This window comes from Pelophylax lessonae (genome assembly GCF_965119305.1).
Source record: "Pelophylax lessonae genome assembly, chromosome: 3".
Lineage (NCBI taxonomy): Eukaryota > Metazoa > Chordata > Amphibia > Anura > Ranidae > Pelophylax > Pelophylax lessonae.
The window spans coordinates 369,547,421-369,572,298 of NC_138770.1; the positions used below are offsets into that span (position 1 = coordinate 369,547,421).

General features: G+C 40.8%; 1 protein-coding gene across 1 annotated transcript in view; it reads right to left on the minus strand.

Annotated features, from left to right (window-relative positions):
- Positions 1–24,878, minus strand: part of LOC309551550 (gamma-aminobutyric acid receptor subunit rho-2-like) — a 107,570-nt gene that overhangs the window by 21,394 nt on the left and 61,298 nt on the right. The gene's annotated exons all lie outside the window — the stretch shown is intronic.

Genomic DNA, 24,878 nt, shown 5'->3' on the forward strand with positions numbered 1-24,878 from the left:
CATATACATTATTGTAGTGCATTGTTGTGTTTGCCGGTTGTTTTACAGGTGTTTGTTTTTTGATTTGCATATTTTTTATTGTAATACAGGCAGAAAAATACTGTGGTATATGTAAACACAAGCGTAAGAGAGAGAGCATGAGAAGGAGCGCAAGGGAAGGAGCACAAGAGAGAGCAAGAGAGAGAGTGAGAGTGTGAGAGAGCAAGAGAGAGGACAGTGGCAGTGCTCCAATCACATGCCCTGCACACTGCCCAATGTTCTCCGATGGCCAGGATCAGACTGGTGATGTGTCTGGTGTAACTTGTGTGCCTCCTCCTCCTTTCCCCTCTGCTAGACGTAGCCGGCTCCTATCCCTACATTGGCGGGAGTCGGGACTGGGATTGGCTCTGAAAGCGCTTTGGGGAGTCCGGGCACTGGGAAACGAATGCCATGATCAGACATGGGATGATGAATCAGGACTAAGCTCTGTGCCCCCCTGAATGTTGCGCGTGGGGCAACCTCCCCTGCTGCCCCCCACCCCCACGCTACACCACTGCTTGCAGAGGTTGGATATACATTATATCTGGTTCTGATAGGGTCTGACAACAATTATCTAAAGTCTATGGTGCCTTTGGACTGTTATCTAAAGATAATTGGGTTTCTAAATCCTAATCATATAGACCCCATATTAGCATTTAGTAAACTTCTCTTCATATTGTTAGGTCAGACCTGTAGAAAAAATTATGTTGAGAAATTTAGGCATTTGGTACCGAGCCTGGGGGCCTTTTGGTAGTTTTTGTGCAGCCCTCATGCCCTAGCAGCAAGAAGTCAGTTGGGTTGGTTTACTAAAGCAGATAAGCTGTTCCCTTTGCAAGTGAAGTTGCACTTTACAAGGAAAATTTCCCTAGGCCTTAGTGAATGTGGAATTTCACTTTGCAAAGAATACCCATTTACATGCAAAGAAAATGTAAAAAAATAAAACATAATTTTTGCTTGCACTGGAAGTTATCAGAACCTCACCTCATTCACTAAGCTCTGGGGATAATTCCCTTGCAGAGTGAACAGGCTGTTTGCGTTTAGTAAATCATGTGTCTGCACTGCAGTAGCATGCCCACAGTCTCTGACCATCTACTGTAGAATGTTTGTAGTCTATCAGAGTCTTTTTGAGCATTCCATACACTGAATATTATGTGCAAACCTTTGGTGATGTCAAAGTCCAATCTTAACCACTTGACAACTGCCCGCCACAGATTTACTGCGGCAGGCAGCCGCTCCTGGGCAAACCTACGTAGTACTACGTCACTCGCTCTCAGGAGGCTTGTCAGCCAGGGAGCCAGTGCGTGTGTCAGGTGGCTCCGCTTGCCGCCTGATACCGGCAATCTCTCCCCGCTGACAGAGAAGGACGGATGACTGATGTAAACACAGCCGTCCGTCCTCCTCCCTCGGATGATCACAGAGGTTATGTGATCCTGCTATATAGGATCGCATGTCTCTGTGATCATCTCAGAAGCCCAACCCCCCCCACAGTTAGAACCACTCCCCTAGGCTTACATTTAACCTCTTGATCACCAATAGTATTAACCCCTTCCCTGCCAATGGCATTTTTACAGTAACAGTGCATATTTTTAGCACTGATTACTGTAGTAATGGCACTGGTACCCCCAAAAGTGTCAAAAATGTCAGTTAGGGGTCCGATCTGTCCGCCGCAATGTCGCAGTCCTGCAAAAAAAATCGCAGATCGCCGCCATTACTAGTAAAAAAAAAAATAATAAAAATGGCATAAATCTTTCCCGTAGTTAGTAGACGCAATAACTTTTGCGCAAACCAATACGCTTATTGCTATTTTTCTTACCAAAAATATGTAGCAGAAAACAAATTGGCCTAAAATGTTAAAAAATTTTGATTTTTACATTTTTTTTTTTTGGGAATGTTATATAGCAGAATGTGAAAAATATTGTTTTTTTTTTTTTTTTAAATTGTCGCTCTTTTTTTGTTTATAGCACAAAAAATAAACATTGCACAGGTGATCAAATACCACCAAAAGAAAGCTCTATTTGTGGGAAAAAAAGGATGTCAATTTTATTTGGGTACAGCGTCACACGACAATTGTCCATTGAAGTAACGCAGTGCCGAATTGCAAAATAGGGCCTGGTCATTTAGCAGGAAAATCTTCCGGTCTTAAAGTGGTTAAAGTGTGATTAAACCCAGGAACTATCTCTGGTCTCCCACAGTACACAGAACATGGAAATGCAATAGTAAATAGATACTGCTAAATTAAATACCTTTTCTCATCAACAGTTTGAGCAGTCTTGTGACTTCTATCAGTGTCCAACAGAGCAGGGGTAAAGCTTGTAGGAGGAGCTTTTATTCTACCCTGATTGTCCTATGAAGCTGCAGGACCCCTGACCCTCTGTCTGGACAGTGCTTATTGGCCCTGTGCTGATTACATGCACCCTCCTAAGAAAAAAAAAGCTCTCTAGCCAGAGCCGTCTTTATTATTGATTGGACCCTGGGCAAACATTTTCTTGGGCCCTCCCAAATTCATTTATCAACTATTTGCGGGCAGTGCGGGCTCAAGGGGCAGCAGCTTTGGGCCCAAAAACAATGACTGGTCTCAGGGCAGCTGCCCCTTTTGACCTGTGTTAAAGACAGCCCTGTCTCTAGCAATACACACCAAACTGAGCATGCCCAACTTGCCCCCAAGGCACTGTTTCATCAGGAGATGGTTTAGGGACTGTGTAAGAAGGGGGAGGGTTAGAGTAGACAAGATTAAACAGCCTTTTTACCCAATGCAGAGGATTAACCCCTTAGGTTATATGGTGAGTATAACAAGCATGCTTTCCTGCATATACACACTGATTTTACTGTTGTGCGTTTTGTAACGCTTAAACATAGTATAGTTTTATGGACATTATTTTTCAAATGATTATAGCAATCAACATTTACCATATCCACCATATCGAGTTGACCATCCCTGATTTCTGATTTAAACTAAAGTCAAATAAAATGTATGTGTATTTATTTTTTTCATCCATTATATTTGGCCATACCAACATTTAGCCAGTAGCACTCTAAATTGTTTTTGACTGGAAGAAAATTGCGTGTATACAGTTTTATGTTGGGCGGGGGGGGGGGGGGGGGAGTAGAACTAAGAGGACTCAGTACTTAAAGCTAAAACATTTCTTTTTATACAATTTCCCAGATTTACTATCATGGGGCATTTTTTTCATCTGTGATTCAATGCTATTTACTATTATGTAGCTAGAGAATCATCTGTACCAATAATAAGGTCATTCTTCTCTTGCAGCAAAATCATTGAAGCTGAAACACAATTGTACTAATGGTCTATCTTATTACTGTAAAGCATGTCATTCCCTGATATTCTGCATGGCTTGTTTACATTGGATTTCACGTAGGCTATGAAATCTCTTGAAGCAAGTGGGGCCAGAAGATCTTAACGGGCATGTTGTAGCATTGTGCTTTATAACTTCACAACAACTTCTTCATATTGTCTGGGGAAGGCTGACCTCATGTCATACTCTTAGCTGACACAAGCAATCAAGTAGGAAATTATAAATCCATCACATTACTGAATCGGAGGATTTCGGATACACACAGACACGGACAAACAAAATAGTTTTCATTACCTCTGTATTAGACATTGATACAACAGACAGTATTTAACCACTACAGCGCCATTTTGGAATTTGATGCTATTAAAATTGCCATTTACTATGGCAAGGCATTTTGGAAAAATTCAAACAGTTGATCATAACAACCAAGACGCCTTGTTTCATTTTTCCAGTGATAAAACTACATTGGTGGCTGCAGCCAAGAACTCTATCTCTTTCTTTTTTCAGTTTATGAACAAAACATAGTGCTATATTTACTACAAGACATACTTTGCACATGCCTATAGGGGCTTCTTTACAAGGGGCACCTAAAATTACTGAGACTCAACTATGAGGCCTCATGCACACCAGAAAAGTAATAGATGGGAAATCTTTCAATGGGGGACGCAAGTTCTGGTGATCTAGGGGCCCCCAAGAATTTCCTTTAATTTGCAGTCAGTTAATTTACAAGTCAGTTCTCTTCTCACATTACCAGAATTAGAAATTCCTACATTATACAGTATTATTGATATATTTTTTTATTTCTTAGCTAATCTGTGTTTTGGAGACATCTTATGCCATGTTTGTTATATCTCCAGCATCAAAGAGGATTTGTTCATTCAAGTAATCAGAGCACTGTTCCCTTACTCTTGTCTGCTACTGTATCTAAGCTTTCCAATAACTGCTTGGTAATGAGATATACTTTACCCTTCACTCTCATTTTCTAAATTATTTCAACCAGTTAATCTCTTTTTTGTATCTCTACAAACTGATTTGATATCTGCCTTAATCTCTGCCTAGCCTGACACAATGCAGTGCAGTTGCCTTAGCTGAATGTATTATAATAGTAACACAACTGTAACCCAAATACAGAACTATAACTGCATTTCCTCACGGTGATATCAGGTTGTTTTTTCATAGCCTGTGATGTAAAAGATGTAATATATAGGCCCTAATGATAAAATAAGCACAACTATACAAACAGCTAAAATACTTAATAAAAGCTGCGGGAATTCCTGTGAATTTTTATTATGAGATTAGGGAAATACTTATTTATGAGATCAGCTATTTTATATTGCTAATTATTTATTTTATAGTTATTATTATTATACAGGATTTATATAGCACCAATAGTTTGCGCAGCGCTTTACAATGTGAGGGAAGACAATACAGTTACAATACAGTTCAAAACAGGAGGAACTAGAGGGCCCTGCTCGTTAGAGCTAACAATCTAGAAGTTACAATTGTTTAGGTAAAATAAAGCATTAGTGTTATTGCTGATAAAAGAAAAAATCTTATAAACCGTATGCCCTGTCTTATAAATAAACTAGTTGCGTAATTTTAGGAATAAAAATACAAAAAAAAAAAAATCCAGCAACTGGGGGAAACCAGTAGAACTTCCTTCTGAGTTTGCACAGTTTCTCCATGGAGGAACTGCAATACAAAGCACAAGGGACCTACTTCAATATAAGGAAATTCGATTCATCCACTTAGAACATACATATACCCTTACATACAGTACATATGGCCATTTCAGGCTTTCATACACTTTCATTCAGTTTTGGTCATCAACAGGAGTGAACGAATCAAGGCAACCTACTGCCTACAATCTAAATTGGATCACAGTTCAAATACATCTGTTGAAGAAAGATTGACTTGCTCTGTGCACTAATTTTTTTAACCTCTTCCCGCTTCAAGTGATGGCTGGGCGGGAGCACTGTTGTTCTGGGAGGACGTCATATGACGTCCTCTCAGGATAACACCTCGTGCACGCCCCACGGGCTGCGCTCCGGGATGATCTGTCACCCGCCTTGTCCTCCTTTGGTTGTATTTCACCTTTAATTTCTTCATTTTCAATAAAATTATAACAAAGAATTACTACTACAAAAAACTCACTAGGACACTTACTAAATACTTTGGACTGTCTACTTTCCAAAAAGGGGTCATTTGGGGGTATTTGCACTGTTCTGGCATTTTCAGAGTGAGAAAATGGAATGGGCCGTCAGTACATCAGTATTGATCGATTTTCAGATATATAGTATGTACCATAGTTTGTGGACTCTATAACTTTACTACAGACTATATAATATACCCTGATGTGGGTTGTTTTCACCAAAAAAATGTAGCAGAATAGATTTTGGCCTAAATTTATGAGGAAAGATTATTTATTTGCAAAATTTTATAACAGAAATAAAGAAAACAGCATCTTTTCCACATTTTTTTCCAAATTTTCTGCCTTTTTTTCATTTATTTTGCAAACAAAAATGAAAAAGAAAAAAAACAGTGCTGATTAAATACCACCAAAAGAAAGCTCTATTTGTGTGAAAACAAAATGGTAAAAATTTTAGATGAATACAGTGTTTTATGACTGCTTAATTGTCATTCAAAGTGTGACAGCACTGAAAGCGTTGGAAGGAAGGGAGTAAAAGTATCCAGTATTGAAGTGGTTAATCATAAGGTGTTTGAAAGTGATTAACATTGTCATGTGAATGGCTACCTCTATTTTTTTCATACACTTGGCAAATTTATTATCAGTAACTGTGTAACTTTCCCCAGGGAAGGATGTCAGTGGGTTGTTAGTATTATGGCTTTGAGATTAGAGTATATTGGCTGACCTCTCAGATAACACATCAAGATAACCTTACATGTATTAGATATTTAAAGCAGAACTTCACCCTCTCAGTCAACTCTATTTTTAGTCCTTATGTTGCTAGCATTGATAAATAGTAAGTATATCATATTCACTTGTTTTAAACCTTTTTTTTTACATTTCTTCAGTAACTTCCTGTTTTTCATGCCAAGGCAAATGATGTCACACATCCCAGGAGTCTTCAGGAGGAGGGGAGGGGTTTTCTTAGCTAAGCACACCTTCCTGTCTGAATGCCTGAGCTAAGGGCAGAGGAATTTCAGGAAGTTAATGCTACATTAATCTTCTGCCCTGATTTAAGATGGCCATGTCTAGAAAGTGTTTTTCAACAGGATGTCTCAGCAAAATAAAGCATGGAGACATGGATAGATGGTGGTTTTTCTTTGACTATTAACCACTTTACCCCTGCCCACTATGCATATACTGCTGCACTCAGCCGCTGCTGGGCAAAGCGACGTATCCGTACGACACTCGCTCAGCCGCCAGCTGCGCGCTCCTGCCCCCGCTCGTTCCCTGGGGAGCTAACGCGTGTGACCGGCGGCTCCAATCTCCCGCAGCAGAGGGAGAAAGACAGACGGCTGATGTAAACACAGCCGTCTGTCATTCTCCCTTAGATCATCACAGAGGCTATGCGATCCTGCTATATACGATCGCATGTCTCTGTGATGATCTAACAAGCCACACCCCCTGACAGTTAGAATCACGCCCCTAGGGTCACACTTAACCCCTTGATCACCAATAAAGTTAACCCCTTCCCTGCCAGTGTCATTTTGACAGTAACAGTGCATATGTATAGCACTGTTTGCTGTAGTAATGTCACTGTACCCCCAAAAGTGTCAAAAATGTCAGTTAGGGGTCCGATCTGTCCGCCGCAATGTCGCAGTCCGCAAAAAAAAAAACGCCGTCATTACTAGTTAAAAAAAAAACAATAAAAATGACATAAATCTTTCCCGTAGTTAGTAAACGCAATAACTTTTGCGCAAACCAATCAAAATACACTTATTGCGATTTTTTTTTACCAGAAATATCTAGCAGAAAACAAATTTGCCTAAAATGTTAAAAAATTTTGATTTTGACATTTTCTTTTTGAGAATTTCATATACAAAAATGTGAAAAATATTATTTTTTCAAAATTGTCGCTTTTTTTTTATAGCGCAAAAAAATAAAAATTGCACAGGTGATCAAATACCACCAAAAGAAAGCTCTGTTTGTGGGGAAAAAAAGGATATCAATTTTGTTTGGGTACAGTGTTGCGCGACCACGCAATTGTCCGTTAAAGTTACACAGTGCCGAATCGCAAAATAGGGCCTGGTCTTTGAGCAGCCAAATCTTCCGGGGCAAAAGTGGTTAAAAATTAATTAAAAACAGTGTTTTTGGTTTATGGTGCGCAGATGCAGTTCCACTTTAAGGAAAAGAACACTGGGCTTTACATATAACTTAAAGTAGACCTATAGGCAAAACTTTTTTTTTCATCTTGGATAGGGCAAGGGAGGGTTAAAACCCCTGTGTGTCCCATTGCAGAGATTTCCCTTTACTTCCTGTCTCATAGTAATACCTGCAAATTAAGGGAATTCCCTGGGGACCCCCAGGTCACCAGAACTAGTGTGTCCATTGGAAGATTTCCCCTCTATTACTTTTCTGGGGATGACCCAGAATTTGGTATTTTATTTTACTTTACCTTTCAGTGATAATGGTAAACAGGCAGGGCCGCTGATAGGGGGGGACCACCAGCCCTCTTGTAGGGGGCCCAAGCACACAGGGGGGCCCACATAGAGAGGGGGATTAGTGATGGTCAACAAATACAGAAATCTTCCTCCAGCACCTGAATCTGATCTGTCCCTCTCCCTGCTATCAGCTTTTATCTGTTGAGAAAGAGACAGTCGTCCCTCACTAATCCCCCTCCCTTGTGTGCTCCCCCCCCCCTCCCAGTACTTATCTCTGCTCAGGAGATTATTTGTAAATTGTAACTTTGTTTCTCTCTCTCTGTCTCTCTGATCACTGAGCTCCAACTGCCCAGCCTGTATATATTTTTCTCATCTCATCTTCTTTTTTATTTCACATAGTTTTTTTTTTTTTAGATTTAGCAAGAATTATGCAAGTTATGTTATATTTGTGTCTGCTAATCGTGATTTTGTTGTAATTTTAGCTAAATATATCTTTAATATTTTCTTACGGGGGGCCCTGCCAGGTAGTCTGTACGGGGCCCCCGATTTCTAACAGCAGCCCTGTAAACAGGACAAATAGAGAAGGTGCATTTCCCTAACGGGGGGGGGGGGGGGGGCACAGACAGCAAAAATATTAAAACTTCTGCACTCTATCCAAAAAAAAAGAAAATGTTGCCTTTAGTTATACTTTAAAGCTTAACTCCAGACTATTTTATGTGTTTTTTTTATTTATTTGAATTACCACACGGACACTATGGCTTTTTTGTACTATTTCAGCAGCTCCCTGAACTATTCTGAAGTATATAGTGGGGGGGCCATGCTTCCAGCTCCAGGTTTCATCAGAAGAGTGTTTATGATCAACACCAGTTCTGAAGATATGCCATGAATGCCGCTCACACTGCTTTGCCATTTACAAAGGCACAGCACAAACATCCCATTGTACATGTCAGCAGAGCTTACAGAGTTCCTGAAGTAGTGAAAAAACATCACAGCGATTATGTGTTAATTAAGGCCCCTTTCACACGGGCTTTCCGATCAGTTTTTCAGGCGGGCCAGATCGGATGCTCCATGCCCCCCTATGGAGCAGCGGATGTCAGCAATGACATGTCCGCTGACATCAGCTGCTATCCGATCTGATCCTGTCCCGGAGATCCAGACGGATGGTAATCCTATTTTCCATCCGTCTGGAGGATCAGATCGGATGGGATCAGATGAAAACGGACAGGCGGTGCGCCTGCTCAGCAAGGATCGGCGGATCAATCCCCTGCTCAGCAAGACTGAGTCACCGGGCAGAAAGCCCGCAGAAAGCCCGCATCCTTAGGATTCAAAAATTCTTAGGATTTCAAAAACATGTAACAGCCACGGTTAGAGTTGGAAAATAAAACGAAAAAAAAAATGTTTTTTTCAGTATTTTTATATTAAACATAACGATGTATTGTAATGATTTAAAAGACTTGTATACCTGTATCATTTCTTATTATATAGTTAGGCTCCTTTCACACGGCCGCTCCGTGTGAAAGGTCCGCTGCGGGACTTTTTTTTTTTCCACAGAGCGGATGACATTTCTGTCATCCGCTCCGTGTGCCCGCATATCATCCTATCCGTTTGCGGATGATATGCGGACATAATGTAAGTCTATGGCACTGCGGATGTCAGCGGATGACACCGCTGACATCCGATTTTCCTTCCTTTCCGTTTTTTACACGGAAGAAGAAATGGGGTTCTGTTCCATTCGTAAAAACGGAACAGAACCGAAAGGAGGAAAATCGGGTGTCAGCGGATGGTATTCCGCTGACATCCGCAGTGCCATTCACTTACATTATGTCCGCAAATCATCCGCAAAAAAATAGGATGATTTGCGGACACACGGAGCGGCCGTGTGAAAGGACCCTTATACAGTTTATGTGTGGAAGTTATATTTGTGCTTTACTTCTTTTTACAATGCAAGTATATCAGTTGACAAATTCATTAAAAACAAAGAACTCTCTCTGTGTGACTGCCATTTTATCTCAACAGTTGTTAAGAGAGAACAGAAAAACAGCTCTATTTATTGGCTAATCTATACAACATTCAATTGAATAAAAAAAAAGATGGAAGTGCAAGCTGAAAGTCATTTATTGAAAGTAGTTTATGGTAAGCAAGGCAATAATAACGTAAAATATGCACTCAATATAAATTTTATTTTCAAAATGAATTCCCCCCACTTGGCAAGAAACCTAGTGGTCTACTAGATTGTGGTCAAATTTAGGTGTGGCATTAGTGCAAAAAGTTCATGATACTGTGTATTAGATTCAGTGTCGGGACAAGGTCATCCAGAGCCCAGGGCGAACATACCAAACTGCCCCCCCCCCCCTAAGATGTATGAACAGCATGTGTCAGCAAAAATTCCCCCCCCCCATAAAAAATAAAAAAATGTGGGCACTAGTTTGTATAATTATCCTTTGAGCATAAATTCATCCACCTCCCAGTACAAATCTAACCCCCTGCTGAAATCTCCCATCCCAGTACAATTCTCTGCCCCATCATCCCCCCAACAAAAATACCTCCCCCACCCAAAAACAATTACCCCTCCCGTCACAAATCCGTCACTCCATCCCTCAAATTTCCCCTCTGAGTACACAATACACTATTCCAAAACCCCTTCCTAGCATATCCCTCCCATCCCCCTCCTAGCACAACCCCACCCCCCCCAATCATCCCTAATAGCACAAATGCTGCCCCTTCCCCCAAAAAATATTTTCCTCCTAGCACAAATCCCCTCCCTCTTCTACCATATTACTTCTTCTAGCATAAACCCCCCAAATCAACCCTCCTAGCACAAATCCTCTTCTCCGCACAAATTCTCTTCTCCCATCCCCCTACCAACACAAATCTCCCTAAATCACCACTCCTACCATACATTCCCAAATTTCCCCTGCTAGAACAATTCTTACCCCTGCTGCCCTCCAAATTCCTCCTCCCAACACAAATCCCCTCCCCCCTCAATCTCCTCACAGTGCCCCTTCACCTCACATGGTGCCCCTCCTGCCCACCCCTTGTCCTGGCCCTGATTAAAATTCCTGGAAATAAGGCAACATAAAGAAGGTTAGCTAATTTTATTTAAAAGGGATTCATACAAATCACAATTTTTATATTCTTTAAACCCTCTTGCAACAAATCCATCACTGTGCTGCTGTATCTTTTTATTTTTCAGAAATCCCCTTCTTAAAACATTTCTCAGGATTAAAGAATTTGCATCCTTGACACTAGATTTATATTACAACCAGGGAAATATTTTCCTAATGATGTTACATAAAATGATGATGTTCTGGAAATAAGTCCTTGTAACTCTAAACTTCTTAAAAGAAAATGAGACTGAGTCATGATTTGACTGGCTGGAATGTATTAGGGCAGTGTAATGTACAGAACTGGGGGTGCCTCCATTCTTCCTTTGTCATTATTTATACAGGTCTTTTCTTTTATATCTTGAAACAGTCACATCAATACACAACCTACTTACAGAATGGGTTTCTGGATTCTACAAAAATAAAATGAATTGTCTAAAAAGTTGTACCTACCACAGTTACAAAAAAATAATTTATTTAATTTTAAAGCACAAATGTCAGAATTATAATCAACACACAGTAGTTACTCCTTTCATTTGATTAGCTATCAATAATGTCACATACATTATCAAATTCTTGTCTACAATTGAAAATAATATAAAACAAAAAAAATCGAAACTCTGACATAAAATAAATCAAAGAAAAGCATATTTCACATTCACATTTTTGTATCGCTAAAAATAGTGAGCTCACTATTTCCTAGTCCAAATCAGACCGGTGTATACATACAATCAACATATACCCCACAAAATGTAGTGGTAATGTATTTTATGTGTGGAGTAAATACTATACTTATATCATTATAAACTAAATACCCCGCTATTGTCATGTGATACAGTGCTAGTAGTGCTAATATACTGACAGCACAGCCTGAAATATTACTCCTAAGTAAGCTCCCTACTAATTGCACAGATCTAATGATACTGATTCATTTTCAGTGATCAGAGGTGACATAGTAAGCTGCAAAGCTGAACTAGGAGACACTAATGTCACATCCTAGGCCACAGGTGTCAAACACAAGGCCTGCAGGCCGAATGGGCCCCCCAGGCCATTTGATGTGGCCCTCACACATCTCCTGCTGCTGCAGCACCCCCTTGTCTCTGTAGTCAGCAGCTGTGAGGAAAGAACTTCTTTGCCAGATCCTGCACTCCTCTGTGCAGCTGCAAAAAGGCTCATCTTTGCCCACCCCCTCCCCTTCTCAGCAGCCTGCTGCAGAGGGGAGAGCAGAACTCCTCCTGAAGATCCTGCACCTCTCTGTGCAGCCGCAACACCACCTTGCCTTTGCCTCCCCCTGGTCTCAGCATTCAGCAGACTCTGGAAGCTGACTCCAGCCCTCCTCTGATTCTCCTCCAGACCCTGCACTTGTTCCCAGATTCACCCACATCTTATTCCTGGCAGCAGCACAAGGTAAGGGGGTGCATTGTGATGTAAGGGAGGGTGGGTGACTCTTTATATCTGATGGTGGGGGGTTCTTGACATCCCATGTAAGGGGGCATGGGGTGCTCTGGACATCTAATCCTACAGAAATAACCGACCCTTTAACCACTTGCCGACCGCCGCAAGTAAATATACTGTGGCGGTCAGCCCCGGCCAGGCAAAGTGACGTATATATACGTTACTAGCCTGTCACCAGCTTGTGAGCCAATAGCGGGCGAGTGCGCACCCGCTGAGGCGCTCGCCCGCCGCGGCTCGTTCACGAAGCATTCAGTGCGTGTGACCGGCGGACCCGATGTCCGCCGGTCACTCGCCGATCGTCGGTAGAGCGGGAGAAAGGCAGGCGGCTAATGTAAACAAGCCGCCTGTCATTCTCCCCTGTGTAAAAATGGAGATCAGACGGTTCTACTATGTAGAACCGTTGACCTCTGTTTTTACAATAGTAGACATGTCCCATCACAGTTAGAAACACGCCCCTAGGACACACTTAACCCCTCCCTCAATACAGTTAACCCCTTCCCTGCCAGTGTCATTTTTACAGTAACAGTGCATATGTATAGCACTGATTACTGCAGTAATGTCACTGGTACCCCCAAAAGTGTCAAAAATGTCAGTCAGGGGTCCGATCTGTCCGCCGCAATGTCACAGTCCCGCAAAAAAAATCGCAGATCACCGCCATTACTCGTTAAAAAAAAAAACACAAAAAATTACAAAAATCTTTCCCTTTGTTAGTAAACGCGATAACTGTTGCGCAAACCAATAAAAATACGCTTTTTGCTATTTTTTTTACCAAACATATGTAGCATAAAACAAATTGGCTAAAAATGTTAAAAAATTTAGATTTTTTCATTTTTTTTTGGGGGGGAATTTCATATAAAAAAAATGTGAAAAATATTGTTATTTTTGCAAAATTTACGCTCTTTTTTTGTTTATAGCGCATGATCAAAAAATTGCACAGGTGATCAAATACCACCAAAAGAAAGCTCCATTTGTGGGAAAAAAAGGACGTCAAATTAGTTTGGGTACAGCTTCGCACGACCGCGCAATTGTCCGTTAAAGTCACACAGTAAAAAAGCGCAAAAAACCCCCTGGTCAGGAAGGGGGTAAAATCTTCCGGGGCTTAAGTGGTTAAGGGCAACCATAATGCTGATGCGGCCCGCGATAAAATTTAGTTTGACACCCCTGTCCTAGGCTGTGCAGTGGGGCGGGTGTGTCTGAATTTTGCAAATAGCTAGACAGAACTACAAATCCTTTCTAATATAATATATGTTTAGCTGTGTATCTACAGTTTTCCTGGTGTTCTGTTTCAAAACATAAGAATGCATTTTTGTACAGTTTCTCTTCCAGACCCTATGCATTTGGTAACTCTTTTTACACAGTGTGGATAGCCTAGCTTTCATTGTTTTTGCTAGTCACTGGTGTTTTATCTCTCACAGACCTAATATACCCGCTTGCAAGTAGGTGATTGTCAGGGCCTGGATTTGAACATGGAACCTCTGCTGTGTCAGGTGATGTCTCTTCCTGCTGAGCTACCTGGAATACTGGACAGCTCCCTGGACATTTCCTTGAATGATCATGTCTTGAACCTTGTTTGTCTTAAACCCTGAACTCTTTGCTCCTCCCATTAACTTCCTGATTTAAGTCATATCTCTGCACTTCCTGTTGCCAGATTGTTGTTCCCTCTCAGCCAGTATCTTGCTCTTGTCTTCCCTGCTGCTGTCCATATTTTGCTACCACTCATTATCGACCTTTGGCTTGTTACTCGACTACGCTTCTGCCTGATCCCAACCTGCAACTACTCGTTACTGACCTTTTGGCTTGTTTACTGACTATGCTTCTGTTTGACCCTTACCTGCTTAATCCACTACTGGACCCCAGCTTGCTCACTTTCTGGTGGGGCGATTCTGAGGACCATGACCTGATGCTAACATGCAGCAAAATCCATCTGCACCATCAGGAGCTCTGGTGAACACCGGTTAGCACTTAGACTCTGCACCTCAGGTGAGCCTGCGTCATCCGCCAAGGTGACCTGCCTGTGTTCCTATCCTGCTGGTTTCTGTGTGAGCTTCCCACTGCTATAGCAACTGGTCTTCGAGCCTGACCCCTTGATAGGACAGTAATGTTTATTACTTTATAACCTGTAAAGAAAGTGTTTGAACAGGGAAAAATGTTAGATACCTATTATAAGAACAAAAAAATGTGTCCTCTATGTGTAGTGCATCTTGAATTTAACTGCAACCTAATTTGGTTAACAATGTATTAATGCTGTGAATAAGGTGGTTGGGTGAGGCAGAGCCAGTTTAAATCAAGGACTACTAAAATGAAATAGCAAATGTGTACACAGTGTACAATGCATCCCATTTTTCATGACAACTTTACTTAGTTAACAATGTACTGTATACATTGAATAGTGGTGATTTAAGGTAGTTTGTGGCATACTTTATAACTTACAAAAACAGTACATCCCTTCAATAAATCCTTTTTTTGACAGGTACCCACTCCCACTTCCTCAATTCATGCCTAAGCACAAATGATGTCTATTGGGATGCCCCCTTCCTCCCTCTGCCTGCAGCCTTCTGGGACACAACTTATATCCCAGGAGGCTGCAAGACCAGTCCCACAATGCTGCTGTTCCTTGTGCATGCACAGTAGGGAGCCAGCTGTGAGACATCAGGAAGTCACAGCCAGCTCCCAAAACCAAGATAGTCCTGGAGATAGGAAGCTGAGCAAAGAGTTGACTGCAGGAAAAACAGTGCTGGACTTCATGGGCTGGTGTTTGTTTCTTAAATGTCAGCAGCTAGAATATTTGTGAAATTAATTGCTAATGATTATCACCTATCCTGATATTTTCTGCGTATTTTTGCTGGTTGGCTACAGGCTTCCAAGGGGTATCCCAGGTGGCTTCATTGGCCCTCATTGGAGGGACTGATTTGGCCATGGGTCCTGGTGTTTTATTTGGAAGGACATTCATGCTATATCAGTCTCCCTCTACCCTGCTGAAGAAGCAAGAGGGCAAAATAAGTCAAGGGAAAGCTACTATCTGTTCTAACAACCACGTCTATGTGATTAAACGAATGCAAAATGATATATTCCTATTGTAGTTGATGTAATGCATAATAGGGAGAATAGCTCTTTGGAAGAGTTATATATTTATTTACACATAACAATATGTTGAGATAACAACATATCAAGAAATGTACGTTTTTACTATATTATGTAATACATTTTAAGATTGTATATGTTGTAAAATGTATTATTGGGCACCAGTTCTAACATGTTTTAAATTAAAGAAATTTTCAAAGTTTGATGGGATGTGATGCTACTACCAACCTGTCAGCCTAGAAGAGAAATGGTTAGTCATACACTTAGGTATAAAAGTAGCCTACATCCATTCAAACAATTTTTTAAAGCGGAGTTCCAGCCTCAAATACTTTTTTAACTAAAAATACCCCTATAATACTAATCCATCACCCTTTACAGAACCGCTATTCTCATACTTACAAGGTGTACAGTATTGGATTTTAGTCAAAAAGTTACTTTTAAAAAGCTGTCTGAGCGCGGCCATCTTGGATGTGGGCCTCTGAACCCGCAGTGTAATCTGCTGTGTCCTTCTTCCTGATTCCAGGGAGTGTTCTGGGCATTCTTCCTGATTCCAGCCTCCTGGGAGTGATGACAAACAGCTCCCAGGATGCAATGCAAAGGCGGAAGTTATGTCGGTGGCCGTGGCCACAGGGGGGGGGGGGGGAGAGAAGGAGGAAGTACAATCAAAAATGCCCTGAAAATAAGGTAAGGGACCCTCAAAAAAAAACTGAAGATGCCCAATTGTTGATCAGCATAGCGAGCACTCCAGGAATCACTAAAGTTGCAAAATAGGCCGGAACTCCACTTTAAACCCATTTATATATTGCTTTTGTGCAGGGTAGGCTAAGTCAATAGAAGCAAATGGCTAACTATGGCAAATCAGCATATCCCAAATATAGAGCTGTAGGGGAAATCTATACATGTGCAGTCAGTATGTGGTGCCTGCATTTACCAGTGCTTCAGATGAGCTAATTTGTACCTGAGAAAGACTCTACATCTTAGGCCCAAGTTGTATACAGTGCCAAGTAAAGATTAGGCCATTCACCAGATTGGTATTAAGCCGTTTCACATTTAAAAATCCAGTGCAAGAACCTCAGTGGATAATAGAAGCTCTGGTACTTGACAGTTGAATGGCAGGAGGAAGGTCTTTGCACCAGCAGGTGGCAGAGCTTTATGTACATCTGGCCAGAATTCAAGGATCCATGTACAACCTGGGCATAAGATCCATAGTCCTCCTAGGAATAAATCTGAACTAGACAATTTATTTATTTATTTATTTTTGGGAGATCAAGTCAAGGGCAAGAAAAGCAGCTTAGCTTGGATACATCTGCATCCCCAAAAGCATAGTTATAATTTTTTTTTTTCTGCTTCTGAAATTAGCAAAAGATTTAGATTTTCCATGGCCAGGGCATATTGTTTTCTTCATATACATATACAAAGACATTCAATACTATTCCTAAAATGTACAGAAGGATAGTTAGATGAGTGACTGCTAGGATGAAAGCAGGGATTTGCTATCTAACATAGTGTGCACACATCATGTCAAATAAATTCCCATATGTGCAAATGTAAGGATGATAGGAGGGATTTAAAATTGATGCACTGATAGACTGTGATGCACTGCAATGATCTGGAAAACATAAATGCTAAATGATCTCTAAGAACAACATGGATCATCGTACAAACTCTTCCTTAAAAAACAGATGTATTATATCTGACCATAGGGCCAAATCTTGAAAAAATGTAGACGTCTAGTGATAGAGTCATCCGCTGGTGATTTAAACAAAAACTATTGAGTTTTTTAGTCAATTTTATGTTGCTGTTTTTTTTCTTTACTTATAGTAGTGTATATAAAGTGGTATTTTTGACTATTTTCTATATTTGTATAAAATCTTTTTTTACAAATAAATATCGAATACATATCGAATACAAGTTACTTTTCATGCTTCAGGACACTGATAATTAATTTATTAATTAATTATTAATTATAATTTTCCCAAAATTCCCATAATGAACTGTGTACAAAGCTTAACAACTTCAATACTGGGCGCTTTCACATCCGTCCTGCACAGGCCAAATGACAATTGTGCAGTCATGCAACACTGTACCCAAATTCAATTTTAAAATTTTTTTGTTAGACAGATAGATCTTTCTTTTGGTGGTATTTATTCACCTTCAGGTTTTTTATTTTTTGCTAAAAAAAAAAAAAAAATAAAAAAGATCAAAAAATTTGAAAAAACCCAAAGTTTTTCTTAGTTTCTGTTAGAAAACTTGGTAAATAAGTATTTTTTCTCTCTGCACTGATGAGTAGGGATGGTCCGAACACCCCCCTGTTCGGTTCACACCAGAACATCTCGAACAGGGAAAAAGTCCTAATTTTAAAGACTTATATTCAAGTTATTGCCATAAAAATTGTATGGGAACCTGGGTACTGCCCTGGGGGATATGTATCAATGAATACATTTTTTTTTTAAAAACAATCGTTTTTAAAGGAGCAGTGTTTTTGAAGATGCTTAAAGTCAGTGCCGAAACATGGCAAACTGCCCCCTCCCCCGGTTGTAGAGAAAGAATCCGTTTCATTTCAAAACAAGAAAATACTTAAAACAAAACAAATTAAATTAGGTTTCATTCCATAGAAACAGAGTTCACTCACACATTTTAATCATATGTATTTTTATTAGAGGCGCTTAAGTGCTTTGAAAAAATAATGTGGGGTGGGGGGGGGGGGCTTATTAACCATTTGAGCTCCAGACGATTTTACCCCCTTCCTGACCAGTCCATTTTTTGCTAATTGGAACTGCGTTACTTTAACTGGTGTTTGCACGGTCTTTTAACACTGTACCCAATCAACATTTATATCATTTTTTTCACACAAATAAAGCTTTCTTTTGGTGGTATTTGCACACCACTGGGGGGGGGGGTAGCTTTTATTGTATGAACAAAAAAAAAAAAAAAAAAAACTAAAATTTTGAAAAAAAAAATGTTTTACTTTCTGCTATAAAACATCCAATAATAAAAAATGTATTCTGTTGTCTTTGGTAAAAAAAAAAAAAAAAAAAAGTGTATATCAATTGGTTTGTGTGAACGCTATAGTGCCTACAAATATATGGAATATATACAGGATTTTTTTTTTATACTATTAATGGCAGAGATTAGCAACCTATAGTGGGACTGTGATAGGGACACTAACACTTTGTGGGAAGTGACTAACTGCCGCTGACATCACCAGTGACACTAATACAGTGATAATATTATACATATAATATATACAGTATATTATATATGTCACTGTACTAATGACACTGGCCGGGAAGGGGTTAACATCTAGGGGCAATCAAGGGGTTGTGTGCCTTACAATGTGTAATGTGTGCTGCTTTTTACTACTGATAAATTTGCTTTGCAGGGAAAAGAAAAAAAGGAGATTATTCCCTCTGTAAAGAGCCCTGTGTTGATTATCAACACAGGGCTCTGGGCTGTGATGTCACACAGCTGGTTAGCAGGTCCCGGCCATAAATCATTGGTTGGGATCTGCTGGCAGACTCCCGCTGTGTCAAATCACAGGGGAGTAGGTGGGTGGGGGCCTGTGTCCGAAATCCTGAAACAGGCAGTGACATACGGGTAGGTCACAGTGCCTGTACCTGCCACCTGTTCTATCAGATTACCACTACCCATCAGATTGTGTAATGGAAACCGACCAAAAAATACTTACTGCGCATGCGCTATGCGTTCCAACATGTGTTCCACGCCGCTATGTGTTCCAAACACTTCATTATCCGACAAAAAGCGGTAATCTGATATAACACCCATGCAGACATCCTACTACACCCAGCTACATCTTGAATTTCAGAGTATTTTTAGCAATAAAGTGAGCGTATATATAAATAAATATAGTATATTGATACAGTATCTGTGATGCTGTTTGGATGTTTAATTTGGAAAGCATAAAGGTTTAATGCTGAGCAGTGTGGGGTGTACCAACATGGCCTCCGCCACCTTCCTACTGCTGGCATCCAGCTTCTTTTAAAATGTAACATCAAAACAGCATCACAGATATCAATATACTATTTTTTTTTATATCCGCGCTCTTTATTGCTAAAATGACTCTGAAATTCAAGACGTAGCTGGGTTTAGTAAAATGTCTGCATGGGTGTTCTATCAGATTACCGCTACTTGTCAGATAATGAAGTGTTTGGAACGCATAGTCCATGCGCAGTAAATGTTTTATATCAGAACGTCACTTCCATTACACAATCTGATGGGTAACGGTAATCTGATAGAACGCCACCCCCCTTGCATCATCTGTGCCTGACAGGGCATCTTCCCCCTCTGCCCCCCCCCCCCTGTAACGGCTCTGCTTAAAGTGAAACAATAAAAATAAAAAATTCCTTTAAACATCTGGCGTGGGAGGTCCCCTTAATGTGCCTGTAAAATGGCGCATCTGTATGATATATGGAGCCTGCTGCAGCAATATTGACAATTCTAAAAGAAAAAATGTAATTTAAACTTGCTCGCGGCTGTAATGTATTGACGGCTCCCAGCAAAACAGATAAAAAAAAAATTAACAAAATTGACATAGGGTCCTCCCCCAGTTCATACCAGGCCCTTAGGGCCCTTCTGGCCCCCCCACCCCAAAGCACCTTGTACCCATGTTGATTAGAACAAGGGCCTCTTTCCGACAACCCTGGGCTGTGGTTGTTGGGGTCTGCGCATGGAGGACTTATCCGAATTTGGAAGCTCTCTTTAGCAAGGGGGCCCCCAGATCCTGGTCCCCCACCTATGTGAATGGGTATCGAGTACATCGTACACATACCCATTCACCAAAAAAGTGTAAAAAAATAAAAACCACAGGAAACAGTTTTTGTCAAGTCCTTTATAAACCACTTAGCGACCGCTAAAATTCGCTAAAATTCGCCCTCAAGCAGTATTAAAGTCTAAGTTCATCTTTTTAGGCTAAATTTCATTTTTCATAATAAATAGAAGCCTTTTCTAATGACCTTTCTGCCCAAGCCAACCCAGTGTGCTTATCTTAGCTTTACATCCTCCATGGCAGCTTTGGATTTTCACCTTTCTTATTGAAATTTTAAAAAAATGCTTTCTGCTTCCTTCACTTCCTGTAGATCATATCCCATCATGCACTGCCTTAGTGCTTCATAGAATGGGGCATGTATTACCACTCTTGACCAAACCTCCCTCATTCTTACACCACCTCTTGTTTTATTTCCACCCACTTTCCTACTTCTTCCTTTAACCGCTTCCGGACCACCCACCGCATATATAATGCAGCAGGGCAGCCCGGCTGCACAAAATCACGTACATGTACGTGATTTTGAGCAGGAGATGCAGGGGGCGGGTGCGCACTGCTGGAGCGCCACTCCCGCTGTGATTGGACACAGCGGGAGCCAATCACCGGGTCGCCGGGACCCACCGATCATTTGAAGGAATGACAGAACGGCGGTCTGCCTATGTAAGCAACGCAGACCGCTCTTCTGTCAGGGAGGAAAAGAGAGATCTTGCGTTTCAGCTAAGAAAAAACACAGAGCTCTCTTTTCCTCTAGTGCACCCACTCCCCCCACAGTTAGAAAACACTTCCTAGGAGCACACTTAACCCCTTGATCACCCCTGGTGTTAACACCTTCCTTGACAGTGTAATTTATACAGTAACAGTGCATTTTATTTAGCACTTATCCCTGTATTGGTGTCACTGGTCCCCAAAAAGTGTCATTTAGTGTCAGATTTGTCTGCCACAATGTCACAGTCCCACTAAAAATCACTGACCGCCACCATTACTAGTAAAAACAATAAAAGTCCATAAATCTATCTCATAGTATCTAATATACACTTGGATGTTTAACATGAAAAACAAGTTAGCAGAATACATATTGGCCTGAATTGATGAAAAAATGAAATTTTCTATATTTTATTTATTGGATATGTTATATAGCAGAAAGTGAGAAATATATATATATATATTTTTTTTCAAAATTGTGGTACTTTTTTTGTTTATAGCGCAAAAAAATTAAAACCGCAGAGGTGATTAAATACCACCAAAAGGAAGCTCTATTTGTGGGGAAAAAAGACATCAATTTTATTTGGGTACAGCATTGCAATTTCAGGTAAAGCCTGCCGTATCACAAAAAATGGCCTGGTCAGGAAGGGGGTAAAACTTTCCTGAGCTGAAGTGGTTAAGGTGGCAATACAATCCGATCGTACAGTCTCCTTAAGATTTACCATTGTTTGATTAGATTGTTCAGGTGGGTTCTTCTGTTCCATAGTTTTGGTAAATCTGAAGAAAATTGTACAGAGATTTTACAATCAGATTGCATGATGTATGGTCATCCTTATACAAGTACATAGGAGGGAGTGGACAGAGATACTCAACTGTCAGGCACCATTCACATCTTCATGTAGAGGTAACTCGTGTTCCTGCATGAGTCTTTTTTTTTCTTTTTTTTGGGCGTTTCAAAGCATTTCCACTTGTCACACATAGGGCAGCTCATTCACTTGAATGTGCTGCCCTATTCAAGACAAACACCCCAAAGAAGCTCCAGAACTTTTTGGTGGGTTTACAGCGTGTTTGTCACATGGAAGACACATGCCTGCTACCCGCACTTGGGGTGCCATTGACATTTAATGGCAATGCAAGTGCGATGCGCTTTTGCAGTGTGTTGCCAAAGCGCGCAGCAAAGCATGGGTTTTTGTGTGGTTTGTCATGCAATTGAAGACATGCAGATGTGAATGAAGCCTAATTTTTCTCATGACATGCATAGGGCAGTCCATTGATATTAACGGGCTGTACTACACGTGGCAAAATAGCTCATGGGACATTTTGGCGTGTTGTGGTTGAACGTTTTACTGCGTCTTTTACTGCATTGATGGCTCTTAAAGCGCGGCTAGATCATTTTAGGTGTATAAAAATGGCCATAAACTATACAATTTGATTGTACAATCTCCTTTAGATTTACCAGAACTATATAATAGGAGGACACACCTACCTATCTAATCACTCTGTGTCCAAACAGGCAGGCCCTTGCACTACATAGTTGATGGTATATCTAAAGGAGATAGTATAATCAGATTGTAAAGTGTATGGTGAGCTTTACAGACTTCCAGGGACACACTTCTCCAGTTTTCAGTACTACAGCTCCACATAGGCCAATTTGTGATTGCTCAGCTCCTGCATACTCTGCCAAATGAACGATCTATGCAAGATGGAGGTAGCATACAAAACTATTGATGACTGTGTATTAAGTTAGAACAGTGCTGACTGATAATGACTGCATTGGAAAAGCATGTAACTGCAGAGCTGGGTGGGAGCAATCTCTTAATGAGGCCAGCTTGTGGGTAGGGCCACTCACCCAGCACGCGGGGGTACTTTTCACCATGCAAGTGCTCCCCATTGCCAGGGACCAGGCAGGGACTGCAGTCATGTGAAAGTCTAACATTAAGGCAGTTCCTCAACTTAGAGATGAGCCATAACACTGTGTGCAGTAATAAAAAGTACAGAGTTTCTCTGAAAAGTGCTGTCACGTGTCACTACACACTGTTGTCTGTTGTATGTTGCATTTTGGAGGGCCATTGCGTGGGCTGTGCCCTCTCCACCAGTCCAGTGTACCTATGTTACCTCACTCCCAGTAACAGAATGGGGTCCCGATGTGCACATAGTGCAGACATCATGCGTGCACTTGTTAACTCCTTCACTCCCATACCCATATGCCCAGATCATGGATCTCGGTAACGTGGGTTTTGTTCCACTTGCTACTGAAAACTGACCACTGAGAAGGGAACAAGAACATTGACTCCCTCCCTACAGGAGAACCCTTACCCACACAAAGTACCACGCTTCACGACTGGTTTCATTGTACCTTGTTCTTGCCCTTGGTTGCCCATAGCAACTGCACTGCTCTTCTTGCTTGTCTTGCTGAGTAGACCTTCTGTAGCAACTGAGCTTCATAGCTCACATGTGCCTTACTGACCCAAGTTCTTTTAATACGCCAGGACCAACATGCACCTCCGGTGCCTATATGGGACTGCAGGGCGCAGCATTCCTCCACCACAGTAGTCACAGCATGTCCTACTCGATGTGCTCTTCGAACCCAGCCTTCCACCAAATTTATACCACCAGTGGGTAGCCTGGATCCAAAAAGCCTAGGAACCGCAGCACACACATTAATTCTTTCCCCCAACCTGGGCCAGCCACTAACTAAAACCAACACTCCTGTAGACAACTTTCCTACAAGCTGGTAAACTACATCCTTCTAACGATTTTTGCATCCCAAACACCAAATTTTAGGACACGTAATTGAGGAGTTTTCTACAGGAGAATGGAGGCTGAGTCGAAGCCTGTCCTAGAAGACAGAAAGCTTTTTCTTTTCTGCAGCAGAGGTACATTAATAGTATATTGGTACATAGGGGAGCTGGAATTTTATAACAAAAAAGGTGAACTTAGCATTTAAACCCAAAAGCAAACCTGTAGTAAAATGCAGGTTACTGATTCTTAGATGTGGTGGCTGCATTTGGTTTTTATTCTGTTTTTTTTTTGGCTATTGAGAAAAGGAAAACGAATGAACTAAGAATGATAGTTCTCTTTGACACAAAAGATAACGGCCTACATTTAGAAATGGGTTTTCATACTCATTATCCAACAGTTTTATGACCCCCCTCTGTGACTGTCCCCCTCCTCCCTCCTCCCCGCCGCCACCCTCCCTATGTCTTATCTCAATAGCTATCCTAGTTTTATTATCATTGCCATGTACCTTTGTGTTTTTTTTCCCTTTCCTTTCCCTCAGGGTTTTTTTTTAACATTCTGCTAAAACTAATTGGTGAATTAGTACTGCTGGGACCTTGAAGAAGGGGACATACCCTGAAAGATTGTCCTGAAAAATTGTATACTAGTGCAAATAAAAAAAGTATCAATGACAGATTCAGCAGAAAGCAGCCATAATTTGAGTCCAGTATGGCCAGCTTAATAGAGAAAGCCCTTGTGACTCTTTGCTGGCGCACCAGAGAGCTCTGGATTTAACACCTACTTGTGATTACAGAGTGATTATTATTTTATTTAAGGAACACTCCATAAATGTAGTACTTTCCATTCCACACAAACTATATTTTAGCACAGTAATACTCAACGGTATTATAGAGTAGGGGTAGGCAAATTTTTGAGCATAGTGTGCCGAAAAATGTTATAAAAGAATTGAGAGTGCCAGCTACATAAAAAAAATGTCAACTTCACACTCTCAATCACAAAAAGGAATTTTTATAAAGTAAATGCTGTAAACTACTTGAATACCAATCAAAAGAGAGCAAGGAGGGGTATCTTGGGACTTTAACGGTGCAGATAAATATCACTTGTATAAAAGGA